Source organism: Crinia signifera, chromosome 8 (assembly GCF_055691185.1).
Source record: "Crinia signifera chromosome 8, ASM5569118v1, whole genome shotgun sequence".
Classification (NCBI taxonomy): domain Eukaryota; kingdom Metazoa; phylum Chordata; class Amphibia; order Anura; family Myobatrachidae; genus Crinia; species Crinia signifera.
This window is the reverse complement of record NC_139224.1, coordinates 59,285,411-59,305,961: the sequence shown is the minus strand read 5'-3', so window position 1 is coordinate 59,305,961 and position 20,551 is coordinate 59,285,411.

The window sequence follows — 20,551 nt, the reverse complement described above, 5'->3', positions numbered from 1 at the left end:
GCATATACTGGGTCACCTAAGTGTCCATCTCCGTGCTTTGCTCCGCCCCTCTGGAAGCCCCCTTCTGAAAATCCTGCGTTTGCCCCTGCTGCAGTGCACATGGTTTTGTCCATCTAATAAGGACTTTGTCAGAAAGAGTGAACTAGAATAAGGCCCTAAGCGTTGCCACCTCCCGCGCCCATGATGACGCGTCGACTCCCCGCCTTGCCCTCAGATGACGTCAGTGAACCGGCATTATTGCCAGTTCACTATGGGGATGTGAACATCCCAAAAGGAAGGTTCGCACTGGGACTGACCCTTTTCAAAGTCCCAGTGCGAACCTACATTTTGCGATGTCCATACCGACCTATGTTGACATAGACACCAAAAAACATGAAAAACTCATGTCAACCTTTTCTATGCCTACCTTTTCACCATGTCAACCTTTTGACTGGCGACCAATAGTAATCGATCTTATGACTGAAAACCTAGACATTGTAGATTTAATATACTAAACCTGATAAGAGGTATTGCTAGAATTGCTAGAGGCAAGGAGGTATTTATAAGGGTGTGCACAGCATTAGGGTGTGCCTGTGCACCCCTAACACTCAATGGTAATACATTCACAGCCTTGCGAGTCCACCAAACCCTGCCCAGCGAATACCGGGCAACCCGACCCCCCTCGCATCGTGTGTTTGCATGCAGGGCCTGTGAATGGATGTTTAACATAAACATCCATTTGCAGCCCGTGGGTAAACACCATTGAATGATGTGGAACGTGCATGCATATCTAAGTGACTCTCGGGTCACGTAGATTTGCGTGCACCCTCGAGAGGAAGTGATATCAGCTGCCTGCCCCCGACACCAATGCCACGGGCCAATTACCATGGGAACGCCCAGCATTTACATAAGAACGCCCATGAAATGCTGGGCGTTCTCATGGGCATGACTATCCGCCACCACCCCACGCCCCTGGCAGCCATAGGTCTGTTCCCGAGGCCGCACACACCTGCATACCTCCCAACATTTGTCTCCGGCGACTCGGGACGCATCTCCCGCGCGCCGGTGGCGCGTCGGAAATTTCGGGGGGCGTGGCCTAATTTCAGGGGCGCCCCGCGAGGCCACGCCCCCATTTTGCCGCTATGGGGGCATGAGCCAGAGGCTCTGTGAGCCTCTAGCCATGCCCCCAGCCCCCTGGCTGCGGGAATAGACGCTGTGCGCATGCGCACAGCGTTTATTCCCCGCTGCTTAGCAGCCGACAGGGGGGACTCCCAACAGCCCCCCCACACCGCGGGACACTGCTGCCCGCGGGTGGGACATCGGGACAGGCCCTGACAATCGGGACTGTCCCGATAAAATCGGGACTGTTGGGAGGTATGCACCTGGCATATGTACATGCACAGAAATTACTCTGAGATTGCGGATACGCCCACTATCGGTCCCTGTGCGAATGTACTGGTCCGTGCGAAAGTACCAGAATAACCCCCTATGTGCGCACACGCCTATGGTCACAGATGTCAGCAGCATTATCTTTTACAATATCCTGTAGTCTAGTGTATGGGGCTTTAAGTAAAGGTGGTATACTGAGGGCCAGATGCACTATGCTTCACAAGTGATAAAATGGAGAGTGATAAAGAGCCAGCCAATGACATGGCAGGTTGGAGCTGATTGGCTCGCTGTTTATCACACTCCATTTGATCACTTTTGAAGCTTAGTGCGTCTGGCCCTGTATCTTTATCAGTGGCGGCTCCTACCTCTTTCGGGGAGGGGGGCTGCCTCTGGCCGCAGGCACCCCCCTCCCCCTGTCACCGCCACCGTTGCCTTTTCCCGTCCCCGGCGCCTGTCCTATGATGCCAGGCGCCGGGACTAGCGCATGCGCAGTACAAACATATGTACTGTGCATATAAGTTACAGGCACCGGGACCAGTGTGTGCGCAGTACCGATATAGGTACTGCACATGCACATTTGCCCGGCAGCCCGCAACAAGGCGTCCCGGAGGGAGGTAACACCTCCCAATGGGACTGCCTTTGTGACTGGCAGGTCGGACTTCCAATAGGAAGTCACTGCCAGTCACAGTGAAGCCAATGTAGTCGGACTGCATTGGCTTCACTACAGTGGTGGATTTTACCTGCGGGGCTGCAGCCCTGCAGCCCATAGGTAAAAACCGCCACTGATCTTTATGTCTAATTCTTCTTTGTAAAGATTTTATACATCTAAAGGTGCGTACACACGGGCTATACATTTCAGCACCTTTTATGTGGTCAACTAAGTTTACCACACCATATACTTCTTATACAAATCATGCAACACAATAGTAACCCCCTTATACTGTACTTGCCTCTTACACATTATGCCACATGGAATGAGCCAAAATTCACACTGACTAAGCCAAAATTCACACTATGGCACACATAATGAGTCCAAATTCATGTTATGCCACACAGATTAAGGCAAAATTCACAGTTTGCCACATGGATTGAGCCAAAATACACACTATGCCAAACGTATTGAGCAAAAATTCACAATATGCTTCACAAACAGGGGAATTGCGCGCCAAAGGCACGCATTATAAATTTACACCATAATGCCCATTACATGTTATGCCACACACCATAATGACCATTACTTATTATGCCAAACACCATAATGCCTATTAAAAATTATGCTACATAAGTGCTGCTTACCTACATACTCATTGCCAGGGGTTCCATGCTCATTGCCATTTGGGATTACATGCTCATTGCCAAGGGGGAATACATGCTCGCGGTAACTGGGGGACAGCTGCTGCCGGGCACAAGTGACAGCTATTGACAGCTGGGCAGAGAGCAGGGGGCTGTACTCAGAGCACTGCAGGTCCCGGCTATTTGAAATAATACCCCTTTCACACCAGAAAATGCAGGGACTTATCCAGGAATATGGTCTTAGGATCATGCAAGGACATTCCTGGGCTGACCCCTTTTACATCAGCCTAGTCCCTGCATTATCTGGTGTGAGAGGGATAGAAACCCCCCCCCCCCCCCCCCCCCACCACCACCACCACCACCCCCTTTAACCAACCAGCTATATCTTCGGAACCAACTGACCCATTTACATGAGACCAGTATAATATTAAAGAACTTTTGAGTGGGCTTCGAATGATTTTGGGGTACTTATGTAATATCTGGGCTCCCGTTTTTCTTATGAGACCGCGTCCCCTCGCGGGGCTCGCTACGCTCACCACGCTTCGGGCACGGTGGCTCGCTGCGCTCGCCACACTATATAAATTTAAATCCATGCGTAGTTTGATAGTAGGGGTATGAAAAAATGGGGTGCATTTAAAATGGGAGCCCAGATATTACATAAGTACCGATTTTGGTCTTGTGAAACTGGGCCGTTTGGTTCCAGAGAAATCTGCCCTCAAACATGGACAGCTGTGAAATTATATTTCAGAAATAAAAAAATTGGTTTACCCACAACATCTCTGGAACCAATTAACCCATATGGACCAGCCTGGTATTAGATTGAAGGCCCAGCGATTTGGGTTCGACTGAGATCAACCTCGAGCTTCAGTGATGCCAGAGGGGGAACTGACAGCCTTTGGAACTGGGTTCGGGTCGGAATTAGCGGGTCCCATGTTATCCTATGGGGAAAACGTTCTAGATTTGCCAGGCAGTATCTCTGGTTCCCAGAGGGCTAGCGACACAGGGCTGGGCTTGTTGAAAAGCCCTGTTCCTCAGCTACAAAATGGGTCTATTTGGATAGTGGGCCTGGAGCTACAGCTCCATCAGGTCCATTGTTAATCCGGCCCTGTTGGCCGGGGGAACATATGTAAAAAGTGTCCCCCGGCTGTGGCATGACACCAGTGCTGGTTTCAAAATATGGGGGACCCCCAGATTTTTTGTCCCCCGTATTTTTGGAACCAGGTCCAGCTCAATGAGCCCAGGGCTGGTTATGCTCAGGAGGGGGGACCTCACGCCATTTTTTTAACACAAATTCGCACATTTCCACAAATTCGCCCGTTTTCATGACTAAAAATCACCCATTATCGCAGTTAATCGCACTTTTTACCCGGAATAATCACCATATGTATGTGACAGCAGGTCTCATGTGATGTATAGTACCGGGGACATCACACCAGAGCCAGTGAGACGCAGCTGCTGCATTAGCAGGCTTGGGTGGGATCATATGTGATATATCGTATGTATGTGACAGTAGGTCCGATGCAATGCGTGGTACCGGGGACATCGCAGCTGCTGCATTAGCAGGCTTGGGTGGGATCACATGTGATTTATTGTATGTATGTGACAGCAGGTCTGATGTGATATGTGGTACCGCGGACATCGCACCAGAGCCTGTGAGTCACAGCTGCTGCATTAGCAGGATTGGTTGGGATCACATGGGATATATCATATGTATGTGACAGCAGGTCCGAAACAATGCGTGTTACCATGGACATCGCACCGGAGCCTGTGAGTCACAGCTGCTGCATTAGTAGGCCTGGGTGGGATCACATGTGATATATATTGTATTTATGTGACAGCAGGTCCGATGCGATATGTGGTACCGCGGACATCACACCAGCACCTGTGAGTCGCAGCTGCTGCATTAGCAGGCTTGGGTGGGATTGTCAATTGGGATGCAATATGTCCTTTTGTTATGCGATAAATCCTATGAAAAGTGTTGAAATCGCATGTATTTGACAACAGGTCTGATGCGATAGGTGGTACGGCGGACATCGCACCGGACCCTGCGAGTCACAGCTGCTGCATGGGTGGGATCCCATGTGATATATTGTATGTATGTGACAGCAGATCCGAAGCAATGCGTGGTACCAGGGACATCGCACTGGAGCATGTGAGTTGCAGCTGCTGCATTAGCAGGCTTGGGTCGGAACAGATGTGATCTATTGTATGTATGTGACAGCAGCTCCAATGTGATGCGTGGTACCAGGGACATCGCACTGGAGCATGTGAGTCACAGCTGCTGCATTAGCAGGCTTGGGTGGGATCACATGTGATATATTGTATGTATGTGACAGAAGGTCTGATGCAATGCGTGGTACCGTGGACATTGCACAACAGCCAATGAGTCGCAGCTGGTGCATTATCAGGCTTGGGTGGGATCCCACGTTATATATATTGTATGTATGTGACAGCAGGTCTGATGCAATGCGTGGTACCGTGGACATCTTACCGGAGCCAATTAGTCGCAGCTTCTGCATTAGCAGGCTTGGGTGGTTCACATATGATATATCATATGTATGTGACAGCAGGTCCGATGCGAAGTGTGGTACCGGGGACATCGCACCAGAACCTGCGAGTCACAGGTGCTGCATTAGCAGGATTGGGTGGGATCAGGGGCGAATTTAGGGGTCAGGCCGCCCCTAGGCACAACATTTTTGTGCTCCCCCCCCCCCAATTTTAATGTAATCATATATGTATATACATTGTTATTTATATATATATATATATATATATATATATATTTCATAAAAATGTAACTGTAGCCCACCTTAATATTTTTTTTAAGCCCTCTGGACTGCGCACTGTACGGAGGACTCGGATCGAGGCACTTATTAGTACAGTGATTAGCACAGTGTCTCCGTCAGTCTCTCTCTGGCTCACACACTGTGATGAGCATAGGGAGGATCTGCGCGCCGCTCAGCTCAGCTGCTGGATACACAGCAGCCAATAGACTGTGTGTGTGTGTAGAGTAGCCAATGGGTGGAAGCCGGCAGCAGTGGGCCTGAGCCATTTCCGGACGTGCAGGGGGACCGTCGGACCCAGCCACCAGAGGTGATGTAATGTGCATGGCAGAGTGGGTGGGCAGTGGCGGGTGACTAGTGGCGCTGCCGCCTACATATAATTCATCTATGCGGCGGCGGCGCTCCTCCCTTAATTGGTGCCGCCCTGAGGCCGGTGCCTTACAGGCCTAGGCACAAATCCGGCCCTGGGTGGGATCACATGTGATATATTGTATGTATGTGACAGAAGGTCTGATGCAATGCGTGGTACCGTGGACATCGCACAACAGCCAATGAGTCGCAGCTGGTGCATTATCAGGCTTGGGTGGGATCCCACGTTATATATATTGTATGTATGTGACAGCAGGTCTGATGCAATGCGTGGTACCGTGGACATCTTACCGGAGCCAATTAGTCGCAGCTTCTGCATTAGCAGGCTTGGGTGGTTCACATATGATATATCGTATGTATGTGACAGCAGGTCCGATGCGAAGTGTGGTACCGGGGACATCGCACCAGAACCTGCGAGTCACAGGTGCTGCATTAGCAGGATTGGGTGGGATCACATGTGATATATTGTATGTAAAATTCACCGAAGCCGTCCGCTCCCAGGGATTGTGGATGCGCATAATCACACATGCTCATGCACAAACCCCAAACATCAGGGATGGGGCCAAATCGGCCCTTAAATGAGTTGGATGGCAACATTTTCAGAATAATTAGCAGCTTAGCAGCTCTTCCAACACACCCATGAGGTGGCTGCTTAATGTCGTTTTTTTTTTTTGGGGTGTCGCCAGTAGCCCTAATCCCCAGCTTGTTCACGTCAATTCCCTCCAGTTTCAAAACAGAAAACAAAGTATAAGAGGAAAACACTGTAAACGTGTAACAATGGTTGTTGGAACTGGAGGGATCAGTGACAAGTCTTCTTAAAAAATACAATTTTTTTTAATTATTAAAACACTGTAAAAGTGTAAAAACTTTTGAACTTTAAAAAAAAAAAAACCTCACCGCTTTAGACCATTGATCTTACTTTTGGTTCTTCCGCTTTGCTGGGGAGCCGTCAGTTAAGGTGGGAGAAAACGTCCAGGTCGAAGAGTGCTGTGCGGCACAGAGGGCAGGTGTTGTTGTCCTGCAGCCATTCTGTAAGACAGGGAACATGGAAGTTGTGGTGACAGGGTGATACAGCCATTTCTGTACCTACCTCCATGTCCGAGATGCAGATGGTGCAGTGCTCTGTTTCCTCTCCATCCGCAATGGTGCGCCTGCTGTAGGTGGGCAGGCTGGGCATGATGAACCGCATGAGCCTTTCCAGCAGGAGGAGTTCTGCTCTCACTGCAGCTGCCTGATGGTCACTGGCACGGGGCTCATGTCCTCCTCTTCCTGACGATCGTCCAGATCTTCTTGCTGATCGACTCCCAAGGTGTGGTCTGTGGCGTCCTGACCTCAGCCATGTCCTTCTGGTGTTCTGGGTCCGTCTGGTGTTTCCAAGCAGCTGGGCTAACTCCCTTTGGCTCATTGTGGCTGTTGAGTATGGCTGCACAAATGACAAAAAAAAGTGAAAGAAAAAGCACAGATGTGATTATGCGTGGTGATCCTGTCTCTGGTGAATCAGTACTGGTGAAACAACCTGATCTTTGCTGGGATGTCTTCTCTCCTGTGTGTGCAGCAGCTTCTACCCAGGAAATGCCAGTGCTGAGGCTTTATACCATGGAGGATGTGGCATGCGGGCGGCAGTTGGTGATGGTCATGCGGCACATCACATCTACAGTATACTCCACATCATCCTCTTCCCACTGAAATTACACAGGGGGACATGTGGGAAATCAGTGGGAAATGGCATGTTAGTGAAGAGGGGTCATTACACCAATAGCAGGGTGGTATGGGGTATCTTCCAAATCCTTCTCAGTTCTGCTGCTGGACCCAGTGTGCCCAACTGTCATTGCTGCTGCCACCAATTGGTGATCTCTGTGGTCCCGGCTGCCAAACATTAAATAGTCTATCTATCTATCTATCTATCTATCTCGAAGGTCAAGAAAGACTAAATTGTTGTTGCCATTAGAGACCGCTGTGTCCTGCTTTTTATATTGACGACAAGTCCTGTGAGTGCCACCATTGCCAGCATGTATATTGTCTAACTCCATGCTGGAAGGCACAGGGCAGTTACTAGTAGCGGGAGCTACGGGTACCATTGGTGGAGTGCCAGGCTCTTTCTGTGACTGATTTTTAATCAGACATATGTTTTATTGTGGGTTTCATTAGTTATTAAGCCACAGTCTAAAGCTTCTTTTTATTTATATTTTTTACAACCCACTGCTGTCCACTAGTGGGTGGACATGGGAGCAGTAATGTCACATGTTTTGGATAGCCAATACGATCCCGATTTAAGAACTGGGTAAATCTGAACCTGCACATCTCTAGAAAAAAAAAAAGGTGTTAAAAAGTGCAAAATATTGCAGTGTGGGACCCCAAAGCAGCCAAGCCTCACCAACCCAGGGGGCACAGGATCCCAAATTCATCCCTAAAATGGAACATTGTACACAATTTTATTTCCCATCAGATACACTTTCATATACAGTATGTGAATACTAGAGTCCACTACTAGTATGGGTCTCTAGTTATCCCTGGATGCCATCATCCAAGGATAAAAGTAATATTTTGATCATTATATGTCTTGGGACACTTGTAATGCCCGCACACAAGGTTCCATGTGGTCTAGTCTCCTATTCAATTAGGCTTACATAAGCAAAATTAAAATATAATTCGCATGCATTCGATCCAGATGCGTGGACCCGTGTAATTGAAATCAAATAGAAAAGTAGACTGTGTTGGCAAGACTATATAGTCCAAATCGAGTGCTTTCGCTTTGCTGTGCGATATGATCCTGATCGAATTTGGATCAAATAGCAAATCAACTGCACCATGTACACACCCATTAAAGGTGCCTTGGGTGGGTGGTACAGGATTAAAACAAATTATTTATGCTCATAGATATAGGCAAAACCAGTGCTGGTGGCTGCCAATCATAAAATATGTGGGCAATTAGAACCACCACTACGTAACTAAACCTAAGGGTGACAGGTACGCACACTTAATAAATAAAAAAAACACATATTACATTGATAATTGATAAGAAGCTTTTGGACTAGGGGTGCCTTAAAAAAAGGCTGATACTCTAGTACCCTTTCACATCAGACCATCCAAACCTGGTCCGGCACTTTTGTATTAAAACCAGGTTGCCTACGATGCAGAGGGCAACTTAGATTTAATCCTTCTTATACCTCTTTCACACCACACAAATAACCTGGGTCCAACCCAGGTTGTTGCCGGGTCACTGTGCAGTGTGAAAGGGCCTTTTAAAAAAAATCCCTACTCCACACCGCTATGACTTCTGCATCCCGTCTTATTGCTGGGTCACTAAGGACAGCTTCGCCCCGCATATGCCGGGTCACTTCCAGGTCGGACCCCTGTCCAAATCCCAGGTGCGATGTGATAAACAAAAGTCGAATTGCCGGGTTGGTCAACCTGGGTTATAAGCTGTGGAGCTTTCACACTGTACCTGGACTGGGATCATTGGATAGACATTAACTAGGTCGAAAAGCATTAGGTCGACATCACTAGGTCCACATGCATGAAGGTTGACACGACTGAAGGTCAACATGGGTTATTCCGACAGGGCATTAGGTCAACGGAATGGGATAATTCGTCAGACTGCATTTAGGTCTACAAGCATTAGGTCTACACCATTAGGTCGACTTGCATTTAGGTCGACCTGACTGAAGGTCGACATGGGTTAGGTCGACAGGGTCATTAGGTCGACAGGGTCATTAGGTCGACAGGTATAAGGTCGACCGGGTCATTAGGTCGACAGTGAAAAAGTCGATATGGTTTTGTTTTTTAAAAAAAACATTTTTTTTTTCATTTTGTCAAGCGTCGACAGAGTCAACATAGCACTGCGTCCACCCGCTTGGCTCGCTGCGCTCGCCATGCTTCGGGCACATATCAAAGTCGACCTAATGACCCTGTAGACCTAATGACCCTGTCGACCTTCAGTCATGTCGACCTAAATGCATGTCGACCTAAATGCAGTTCGACCTAGTGGTGTAGACCTAATGCTTGTAGACCTAAATGCTGTAGACAATATGACCGTATCTCAGGTCAACATGGGGAAGGTTTACAGTCAAAAGCGGACCTCAAGTCAATGCAACATATACATCGACAGCGTGTTGTGCCACCCTCCAGTGGCCGGCACCCATAGGCAATTGCCAAAAGCTGCCTAGTGGTAGCACCGGCCCTGAGCTTGTGTTAACTATTTTCCTAGATGCTTTGAAACTCGTGTGCGTTAATTACTTACCTTTAAAAGCATAGTCTGCTGTGAGCATTAAGGCCTATACACACTAGAAGATAATCTTTTCAATCTGGCTGGCTGGAATGAAAATCTGGAAATTTCTAAGAACAAATTACAATCAACCGGATGCTGGAAAATGGACAAAAGCAGTTATCTGCATAAAGGCCCATACACACTAGAAGATATTGGCATCAATCTCATTCAGAAATTGGCTTCTGACTGATATTGATAGCAATATCTTCTAGTGTGTATTCCTAATATCTTTAACAATGTGCCCCCCCCTCCCACTTATTGTTAAAGATATTGACATCTTCAGGACACGCAGGCCAATCTGCCAATATTGCTCATGCACCCAGTGATCAGTGTGTATGCACAATATCTTTCATGATCAGCTCAAGGGAAATTGTTCACCAATATCTTTTGGCTTTCATATCGCTAGTATGTACAGTATGACCAATTTGTTTGTAGGACCTATTTGTGTCATGCTTAGAAGCAAATGGTCAATTGTCATTTGCTCCCAAATATTTCCAGATTTTCATTCCAACCAGCCAGATTGGAAAGATAATCTTCTAGTGTATATGGGCCTTTAGACCAGAAAGCATGCCTGAAAGCAAACATTAATGTGATAGCTATGTTCATTGTAATAATTTTGAGCAATAGGGCATCCAAAGCCCTGGGATGCCGGTGACAGCCCCAGGCTTCAGCCCTGGATGGGTGAAGCCTGGGGCAGAGACCCCATTATTGGGGGGTCCCCACTCCCCCAGGTACCCCGTCCAAGGCTGACCAGCCACAGTGCTCATGGTTCGGCTGGCAGTGCCAGATTAAGGTGTAAATTGGCCTGGAGCTGAAAATTATCAAGGGCCTATTATGCTCAATAATATTGGTTGTGGCCAGCACCTAATAATGTGGGGGGCGTGACCAGTGTTCTGGTTGGGTGGTCTGCTCATGGGTGTGTCGCTATTTGTGTAAATACTTTCAACTAATAATTATATATGCCTGGAAAAGGCAGGGGGCTGGCATAGGAAAAATACAGGGCGATATATTGGTGGGTGCCCTTCAAAGGTGCACCCGCAGGATGCCGATGTCCTAAAATACTTGCGGGGTGAGGCGGCACTCCAGTCATAAAAAAAATACTGAAAGCCGAAACTTGGTAGACAACATTTTAGCACCTTTTATGTGGTCAACTAAGTTTACCACACCATATACTCCTTATACAAATCATGCAACACAATAGTAATCCCCTTATACTGTACTTGCCTCTTACACATTATGCCAAATGGAATGAGCCAAAATTCACACTGACTAAGCCAAAATTCACACTATGGCACACATAATGAGTCAAAATTCATGTTATGCCACACAGATTAAGGCAAAATTTACAGTTTGCCACATGGATTGAGCCAAAATACACACTATGCCAAACGTATTGAGCAAAAATTCACAATATGCTTCACAAACAGGGGTATTGCGCGCCAAACGCACGCATTATAAATTTACACCATAATGCCCATTACTTATTATGCCAAACACCATAATGCCTATTAAAAATTATGCTACATAAGTGCTGCTTACCTACATACTCATTGCCAGGGGTTCCATGCTCATTGCCATTTGGGATTACATGCTCATTGCCAAGGGGGAATACATGCTCGCGGTAACTGGGGGACAGCTGCTGCCAGGCACAAGTGACAGCTATTGACAGCCGGGCAGAGAGCAGGGGGCTGTACTCAGAGCACTGCAGGTCCCGGCTATTTGAAATAATACCCCTTTCACACCAGAAAATGCAGGGACTTATCCATGAATATGGTCTTAGGATCATGCAAGGACATTCCTGGGCTGACCCCTTTTACATCAGCCTAGTCCCTGCATTATCTGGTGTGAGAGGGATAGAACCCCCCCATATCTTCGGAACCAACTGACCCATTTACATGAGACCAGTATAATATTGAAGAACTTTTGAGTGGGCTTCAAATGATTTTGGTCTTGTGAAACTGGGCCGTTTGGTTCCAGAGAAATCTGCCCTCAATCATGGACAGCTGTGAAATTACATTTCAGAAATAAAAAAATTGGTTTACCCACATCTCTGGAACCAATTAACCCATATGGACCAGCCTGGTATTGAAGGCCCAGTGATTTGGGTTCGACTGAGATCAACCTCGAGCTTCAGTGATGCCAGATGGGGAACTGACAGCCTTTGGAACTGGGTTCGGGTCGGAATTAGCGGGTCCCATGTTATCCTACGGGGAAAACGTTCTAGATTTGCCAGGCAGTATCTCTGGTTCCCAGAGGGCTAGCGACACAGGGCTGGGCTTGTTGGAAAGCCCTGTTCCTCAGCTACAAAATGGGTATATTTGGATAGTGGGCCTGGAGCTACAGCTCCATCAGGTCCATTGTTAATCCGGCCCTGTCGGCCGGGGGAACATATGTAAAAGGTGTCCCCCGGCTGTGGCATGACACCGGTGCTGGTTTAAAAATATGGGGGGCCCCCAGATTTTTTGTCACCCGTATTTTTGGAACCAGGTCCAGCTCAATGAGCCTAGGGCTGGTTATGCTCAGGAGGGGGGACCTCACGCCATTTTTTTAACACAAATTCGCACATTTCCACAAATTCGCCCGTTTTCATGACTAAAAATCACCCATTATCGCAGTTAATCGCACTTTTTACCCGGAATAATCACCATATGTATGTGACAGCAGGTCTCATGTGATGTATAGTACCGGGGACATCACACCAGAGCCAGTGAGACGCAGCTGCTGCATTAGCAGGCTTGGGTGGGATCACATGTGATATATTGTATGTATTGACAGTAGGTCCGATGCAATGAGTGGTACCGGGGACATCGCAGCTGCTGCATTAGCAGGCTTGGGTGGGATCACATGTGATATATTGTATGTATGTGACAGTAGGTCCGATGTAATGCGTGGTACCGGGGACATTGCAGCTGCTGCATTAGCAGGCTTGGGTGGGATCACATGTGATATATTGTATGTATGTGACAGTAGGTCCGATGCAATGTGTGGTACCGGGGACATCGCAGCTGCTGCATTAGCAGGCTTGGGTGGGATCACATGTGATATATTGTATGTATGTGAAAGCAGATCCGATGCAATGCGTGGTACCGGGGACATCGCACTGGAGCATGTGAGTTGCAGCTGCTGCATTAGCAGGCTTGGGTCAGAACAGATGTGACCTATTGTATGTATGTGACAGCAGCTCCAATGCGATGCGTGTTACCGGGGACATCGCACCTGAGCCTGTGAGTCGCAGCTGCTGCATTAGCAGGCCTGGGTGGGATCACATATGATATATCGTATGTATGTGACAGTAGGTCCGATGCAATGCGTGGTACCGGGGACATCGCAGCTGCTGCATTAGCAGGCTTGGGTGGGATCACATGTGATATATTGTATGTTGTTATGCGACTGTAGCGATCAATCCTATGAAAAGTGTTGAAATCGCATGTATTTGACAACAGGTCCAATGCGATTGGTGCTACGGCGGACATCGCACTGGACCCTGCGAGTCACAGCTGCTGCATTAGCAGGCTTGGGTCGGATCCCATGTGATATATTGTATGTATTTGACAACAGGTCTGATGTGATATGTGGTACCGCGGACATCGCACCAGAGCCTGTGAGTCACAGCTGCTGCATTAGCAGGATTGGTTGGGATCACATGGGATATATCATATGTATGTGACAGCAGGTCCGAAGCAATGCGTGTTACCATGGACATCGCACCGGAGCCTGTGAGTCACAGCTGCTGCATTAGCAGGCCTGGGTGGGATCACATGTGATATATATTGTATGTATGTGACAGCAGGTCCGATGCGATATGTGGTACCGCGGACATCGCACCAGCACCTATGAGTCGCAGCTGCTGCATTAGCAGGCTTGGGTGGGATTGGCGATTTGGATGCAATATGTCCTTTTGTTATGCGATAAATCCTATGAAAAGTGTTGAAATCGCATGTATTTGACAACAGGTCTGATGCGATAGGTGGTACGGCGGACATCGCACCGGACCCTGCGAGTCACAGCTGCTGCATGGGTGGGATCCCATGTGATATATTGTATGTATGTGACAGCAGATCCGAAGCAATGCGTGGTGCCAGGGACATCGCACTGGAGCATGTGAGTTGCAGCTGCTGCATTAGCAGGCTTGGGTCGGAACAGATGTGATCTATTGTATGTATGTGACAGCAGCTCCAATGTGATGCGTGTTACCGGGGACATCGCACTGGAGCATGTGAGTCGCAGCTGCTGCATTAGCAGGCTTGGGTGGGATCACATGTGATATATTGTATGTATGTGACAGAAGGTCTGATGCAATGCGTGGTACCGTGGACATCGCACAACAGCCAATGAGTCGCAGCTGGTGCATTATCAGGCTTGGGTGGGATCCCACGTGATATATTGTATGTATGTGACAGCAGGTCTGATGCAATGCGTGGTACCGTGGACATCGCACCGGAGCCAATTAGTCGCAGCTTCTGCATTAGCAGGCTTGGGTGGTTCACATATGATATATCGTATGTATGTGACAGCAGGTCCGATGCGAAGTGTGGTACCGGGGACATAGCACCAGAACCTGCGAGTCACAAGTGCTGCATTAGCAGGCTTGGGTGGGATCACATGTGATATATTGTATGTAAAATTCACCGAAGCCGTCCGCTCCCAGGGATTGTGCATGCGCATAATCACACATGCTCATGCACAAACCCCAAACATCAGGGATGGGGCCAAATTGGCCCTTAAATGAGTTGGATGGCAACATTTTCAGAATAATTAGCAGCTTAGCAGCTCTTCCAACACACCCATGAGGTGGCTGCTTAATGTCCTTTTTTTTTTTTTTGGGGTGTCGCCAGTAGCCCTAATCCCCAGCTTGTTCACGTCAATTCCCTCCAGTTTCAAAACAGAAAACAAAGTATAAGAGGAAAACACTGTAAACGTGTAACAATGGTTGTTGGAACTGGAGGGATCAGTGACAAGTCTTCTTAAAAAATACAAAAAATTTTAATTATTAAAACACTGTAAAAGTGTAAAAACTTTTGAACTTTAAAAAAAAAAAAACCTCACCGCTTTAGACCATTGATCTTACTTTTGATTATTCCGCTTTGCTGGGGAGCCGTCAGTTAAGGTGGGAGAAAACGTCCAGGTCGAAGAGTGCTGTGCGGCACAGAGGGCAGGTGTTGTTGTCCTGCAGCCATTCTGTAAGACAGGGAACATGGAAGTTGTGGTGACAGGGTGATACAGCCATTTCTGTACCTACCTCCATGTCCGAGATGCAGATGGTGCAGTGCTCTGTTTCCTCTCCATCCGCAATGGTGCGCCTGCTGTAGGTGGGCAGGCTGGGCATGATGAACCGCATGAGCCTTTCCAGCAGGAGGAGTTCTGCTCTCACTGCAGCTGCCTGATGGTCACTGGCACGGGGCTCATGTCCTCCTCTTCCTGACGATCGTCCAGATCTTCTTGCTGATCGACTCCCATGGTGTGGTCTGCGGCGTCCTGACCTCAGCCATGTCCTTCTGGTGTTCTGGGTCTGTCTGGTGTTTCCAAGCAGCTGGGCTAACTCCCTTTGGCTCATTGTGGCTGTTGGGTATGGCTGCACAAATGACAAAAAAAGTGAAAGAAAAAGCACAGATGTGATTATGCGTGGTGATCCTGTCTCTGGTGAATCAGTACTGGTGAAACAACCTGATCTTTGCTGGGATGTCTTCTCTCCTGTGTGTGCAGCAGCTTCTACCCAGGAAATGCCAGTGCTGAGGCTTTATACCATGGAGGATGTGGCATGCGGGCGGCAGTTGGTGATGGTCATGCGGCACATCACATCTACAGTATACTCCACATCATCCTCTTCCCACTGAAATTACACAGGGGGACATGTGGGAAATCAGTGGGAAATGGCATGTTAGTGAAGAGGGGTCATTACACCAATAGCAGGGTGGTATGGGGTATCTTCCAAATCCTTCTCAGTTCTGCTGCTGGACCCAGTGTGCCCAACTGTCATTGCTGCTGCCACCAATTGGTGATCTCTGTGGTCCCGGCTGCCAAACATTAAATAGTCTATCTATCTATCTATCTATCTATCTATCTATCTATCTATCTATAGGTCTGGTTGTCCGGCACTCTCTTCAAAGGGGTGAATGCACTGGTGCCTTCCTCGGTAGGGTTATACAGCACTAGTAACTACTAACCGAGTGCCGCCTGATTCTTTGGTGTAGCAGTACCCAGGGAATAGTGCTGTATCTATCTATCTATCTATCTATCTCGAAGGTCAAGAAAGACTAAATTGTTGTTGCCATTAGAGACCGCTGCGTCCTGCTTTTTATATTGACGACAAGTCCTGTGAGTGCCACCGTTGCCAGCATGTATATTGTGTAACTACATGCTGGAAGGCACAGGGCAGTTACTAGTAGCGGGAGCTACGGGTACCATTGGTGGAGTGCCAGGCTCTTTCTGTGACTGATTTTTAATCAGACATATGTTTTATTGTGGATTTCATTAGTTATTAAGCCACAGTCTAAAGCTTCTTTTTATTTATATTTTTTACAACCCACTGCTGTCCACTAGTGGGTGGACAGGGGAGCAGTAATGTCACATGTTTTGGATAGCCAATACGATCCCGATTTAGGAACTGGGTAAATCTGAACCTGTACATCTCTAGAAAAAAAAAAGGTGTTAAAAAGTGCAAAATATTGCAGTGTGGGACCCCAAAGCAGCCAAGCCTCACCAACCCAGGGGGCACAGGATCCCAAATTCATCCCTAAAATGGAACATTGTACACAATTGTATTTCCCATCAGATACACTTTCATATACAGTATGTGAATACTAGAGTCCACTACTAGTATGGGTCTCTAGTTATCCCTGGATGCCATCATCCAAGGATAAAAGTAATATTTTGATCATTATATGTCTTGGGACACTTGTAATGCCCCCACACAAGGTTCCATGTGGTCTAGTCTCCTATTCAATTTGGCTTACATAAGCAAAATTAAAATAGAATTCGCATGCATTCGATCCAGATGCGTGGACCCGTGTAATTGAAATCAAATAGAAAAGTAGACTGTGTTGGCAAGACTATATAGTCCAAATCGAGTGCTTTCGCCTTGCTGTGCGATATGATCCTGATCGAATTTGGATCAAATAGCAAATCAACTGCACCATGTACACACCCATTAAAGGTGCCTTGGGTGGGTGGTACAGGATTAAAAAAATTATTTATGCTCAAAGTCATAGGCAAAACCAGTGCTGGTGGCTGCCAATCATAAAATATGTGGGCAATTAGAACCACCACTACGTAACTAAACCTAAGGGTGACAGATACGCACACTTAATAAATAAAAAAAAACATATTACATTGATAAGAAGCTTTTGGACTAGGGGTGCCTTAAAAAAAGGCTGATACTCTAGTACCCTTTCACATTGCAAACACACATCCAAACCTGGTCCGGCACTTTTGTATTAAAACCAGGTTGCCTACGATGCAGAGGGCAACTTAGGTTTAATCCTTCTTATACCTCTTTCACACCACACAAATAACCTGGGTCCAACCCAGGTTGTTGCAGGGTCACTGTGCAGTGTGACAGGGCCTTTTAAAAAAAATCCCTACTCCACACCGCTATGACTTCTGCATCCCGTCTTATTGCTGGGTCACTATGGACAGCTTCGCCCCGCATATGCTGGGTCACTTCCAGGTCGGACCCCTGTCCAAATCCCAGGTGTGATGTGATAAACAAAAGTCGAATTGCCGGGTTGGTCAACCTGGGTTATAAGCTGTGGAGCTTTCACACTGTACCTGGACTGGGATCATTGGATAGACATTAACTAGGTCGAAAAGCATTAGGTCGACATCACTAGGTCCACATGCATGAAGGTTGACATGACTGAAGGTCAATATGGGTTATTCCGACAGGGCATTAGGTCAACGGAATGGGATCATTCGTCAGACTGCATTTAGGTCTACAAGCATTAGGTCTACACCATTAGGTCGACTTGCATTTAGGTCGACCTGACTGAAGGTCGACATGGGTTAGGTCGACAGGGTCATTAGGTCGACAGGTATAAGGTCGACCGGGTCATTAGGTCGAGAGTGAAAAAGTCAATATGGTTTTTTTTTAAACATTTTTTTTTTCATTTTTTCAAGCGTCGACAGTCAACATAGCACCGCGTCCCCTCGCATGGCTCGCTGCGCTCGCCATGCTTCGGGCACATATCAAAGTCGACCTAATGACCCTGTCGACCTAATGACCCTGTCGACCTAATGACCCTGTCCACCTTCAGTCATGTCGACCTAAATGCAGATCGACCTAAATGCAGATCGACCTAGTGGTGTAGACCTAATGCTTGTAGACCTAAATGCTGTAGACAATATGACCGTATCTCAGGTCAACATGGGGAAGGTTGACAGTCAAAAGCGGACCTCAAGTCAATGCAACATATACATCGACAGCGTGTTGTGCCACCCTCCAGTGGCCGGCACCCATAGGCAATTGGCAAAAGCTGCCTAGTGGTAGCACAGGCCCTGAGCTTGTGTTAACTATTTTCCTAGATGCTTTGAAACTCGTGTGCGTTAATTACTTACCTTTAAAAGCATAGTCTGCTGTGAGCATTAAGGCCTATACACACTAGAAGATAATCTTTTCAATCTGGCTGGCTGGAATGAAAATCTGGAAATTTGTAAGAACAAATTACAATCAACCGTTTGCTCCCAAATGCTGGAAAATGGACAAAAGCAGTTATCTGCATAAAGGCCCATACACACTAGAAGATATTGGCATCAATCTCATTCAGAAATTGGCTTCTGACTGATATTGATAGCAATATCTTCTAGTGTGTATTCCTAATATCTTTAACAATGTGCCCCCCCCCCTCCCACTTATTGTTAAAGATATTGACATCTTCAGGACACACAGGCCAATCTGCCAATATTGCTCATGCACCCAGTGATCAGTGTGTATGCACAATATCTTTCATGATCAGCTCAAGGGAAATTGTTCACCAATATCTTTTGGCTTTCATATCGCTAGTATGTACAGTATGACCAATTTGTTTGTAGGACCTATTAGTGTCATTTGTGTAAGAAGCAAATGGTCAATTGTCATTTGCTCCCAAATATTTCCAGATTTTCATTAATTCCAACCAGCCAGATTGGAAAGATAATCTTCTAGTGTGTATGGGCCTTTAGAGTTTGCTGGGACTCTCCCCCTTTGATGGACACTAGTAGCTTGTCTCTCCTCTTCCCAGAACCAGAGATATCAGCCTTCCAGCAGCGGGTTACTGCTCCAGCTCCACACACCTGGTATGTAGTTTTATATACTCGTTGGCAGATTGCTCTGCCTCCTAAAATCTGATCCCCTAGTCTCAAATACCATTTGGTAGGTGGGATTTTCTAGTTTTTAATTCCATTAAAATCTAAGAAATCTATTTCCAGGAACTGGAGATATCTGCAGTCAAGCAAGCTGTCCTCCCACCAGAAAATTATGAATATTAAGCCCACTCCACTATACACCCCTCCTCAAACATCCTCTACTACCTTGGAAGTTATGTATCAGGACCCCTTCATTCAGCCCAATGACCCCTTCTCCAACCCCATCTCCCACCATCTGTGCAGTAAAGGGGTAATTAGTGGAAATTACTGATCCAGGCCCTACATGCTGAGCGGTTGATATAATACCCACTACCACCCGCGGGACATCAAAGCTTCCCCCACCCCTACTGCTGGAGGATCGGTAGGGGCCGCAATACATTGCTTGTCCCAGGGGTATACACTGCTGTTGACGCCCCTGTATGTATATATATATGTATTATTATTATTTATATACATTTGGTCTATCTATAATACTTTAACTGACCCGGCATATACTGGGTCACCTAAGTGTCCATCTCCGTGCTTTGCTCCGCCCCTCTGGAAGCCCCCTTCTGAAAATCCTGCGTTTGCCCCTGCTGCAGTGCACATGGTTTTGTCCATCTAATAAGGACTTTGTCAGAAAGAGTGAACTAGAATAAGGCCCTAAGCGTTGCCACCTCCCGCGCCCATGATGACGCGTCGACTCCCCGCCTTGCCCTCAGATGACGTCAGTGAACCGGCATTATTGCCAGTTCACTATGGGGATGTGAACATCCCAAAAGGAAGGTTCGCACTGGGACTGACCCTTTTCAAAGTCCCAGTGCGAACCTTCATTTTGCGATGTCCATACCGACCTATGTTGACATAGACACCAAAAAACATGAAAAACTCATGTCAACCTTTTCTATGCCTACCTTTTCACCATGTCAACCTTTTGACTGGCGACCAATAGTAATCGATCTTATGACTGAAAACCTAGACATTGTAGATTTAATATACTAAACCTGATAAGAGGTATTGCTAGAATTGCTAGAGGCAAGGAGGTATTTATAAGGGTGTGCACAGCATTAGGGTGTGCCTGTGCACCCCTAACACTCAATGGTAATACATTCACAGCCTTGCGAGTCCACCAAACCCTGCCCAGCGAATACCG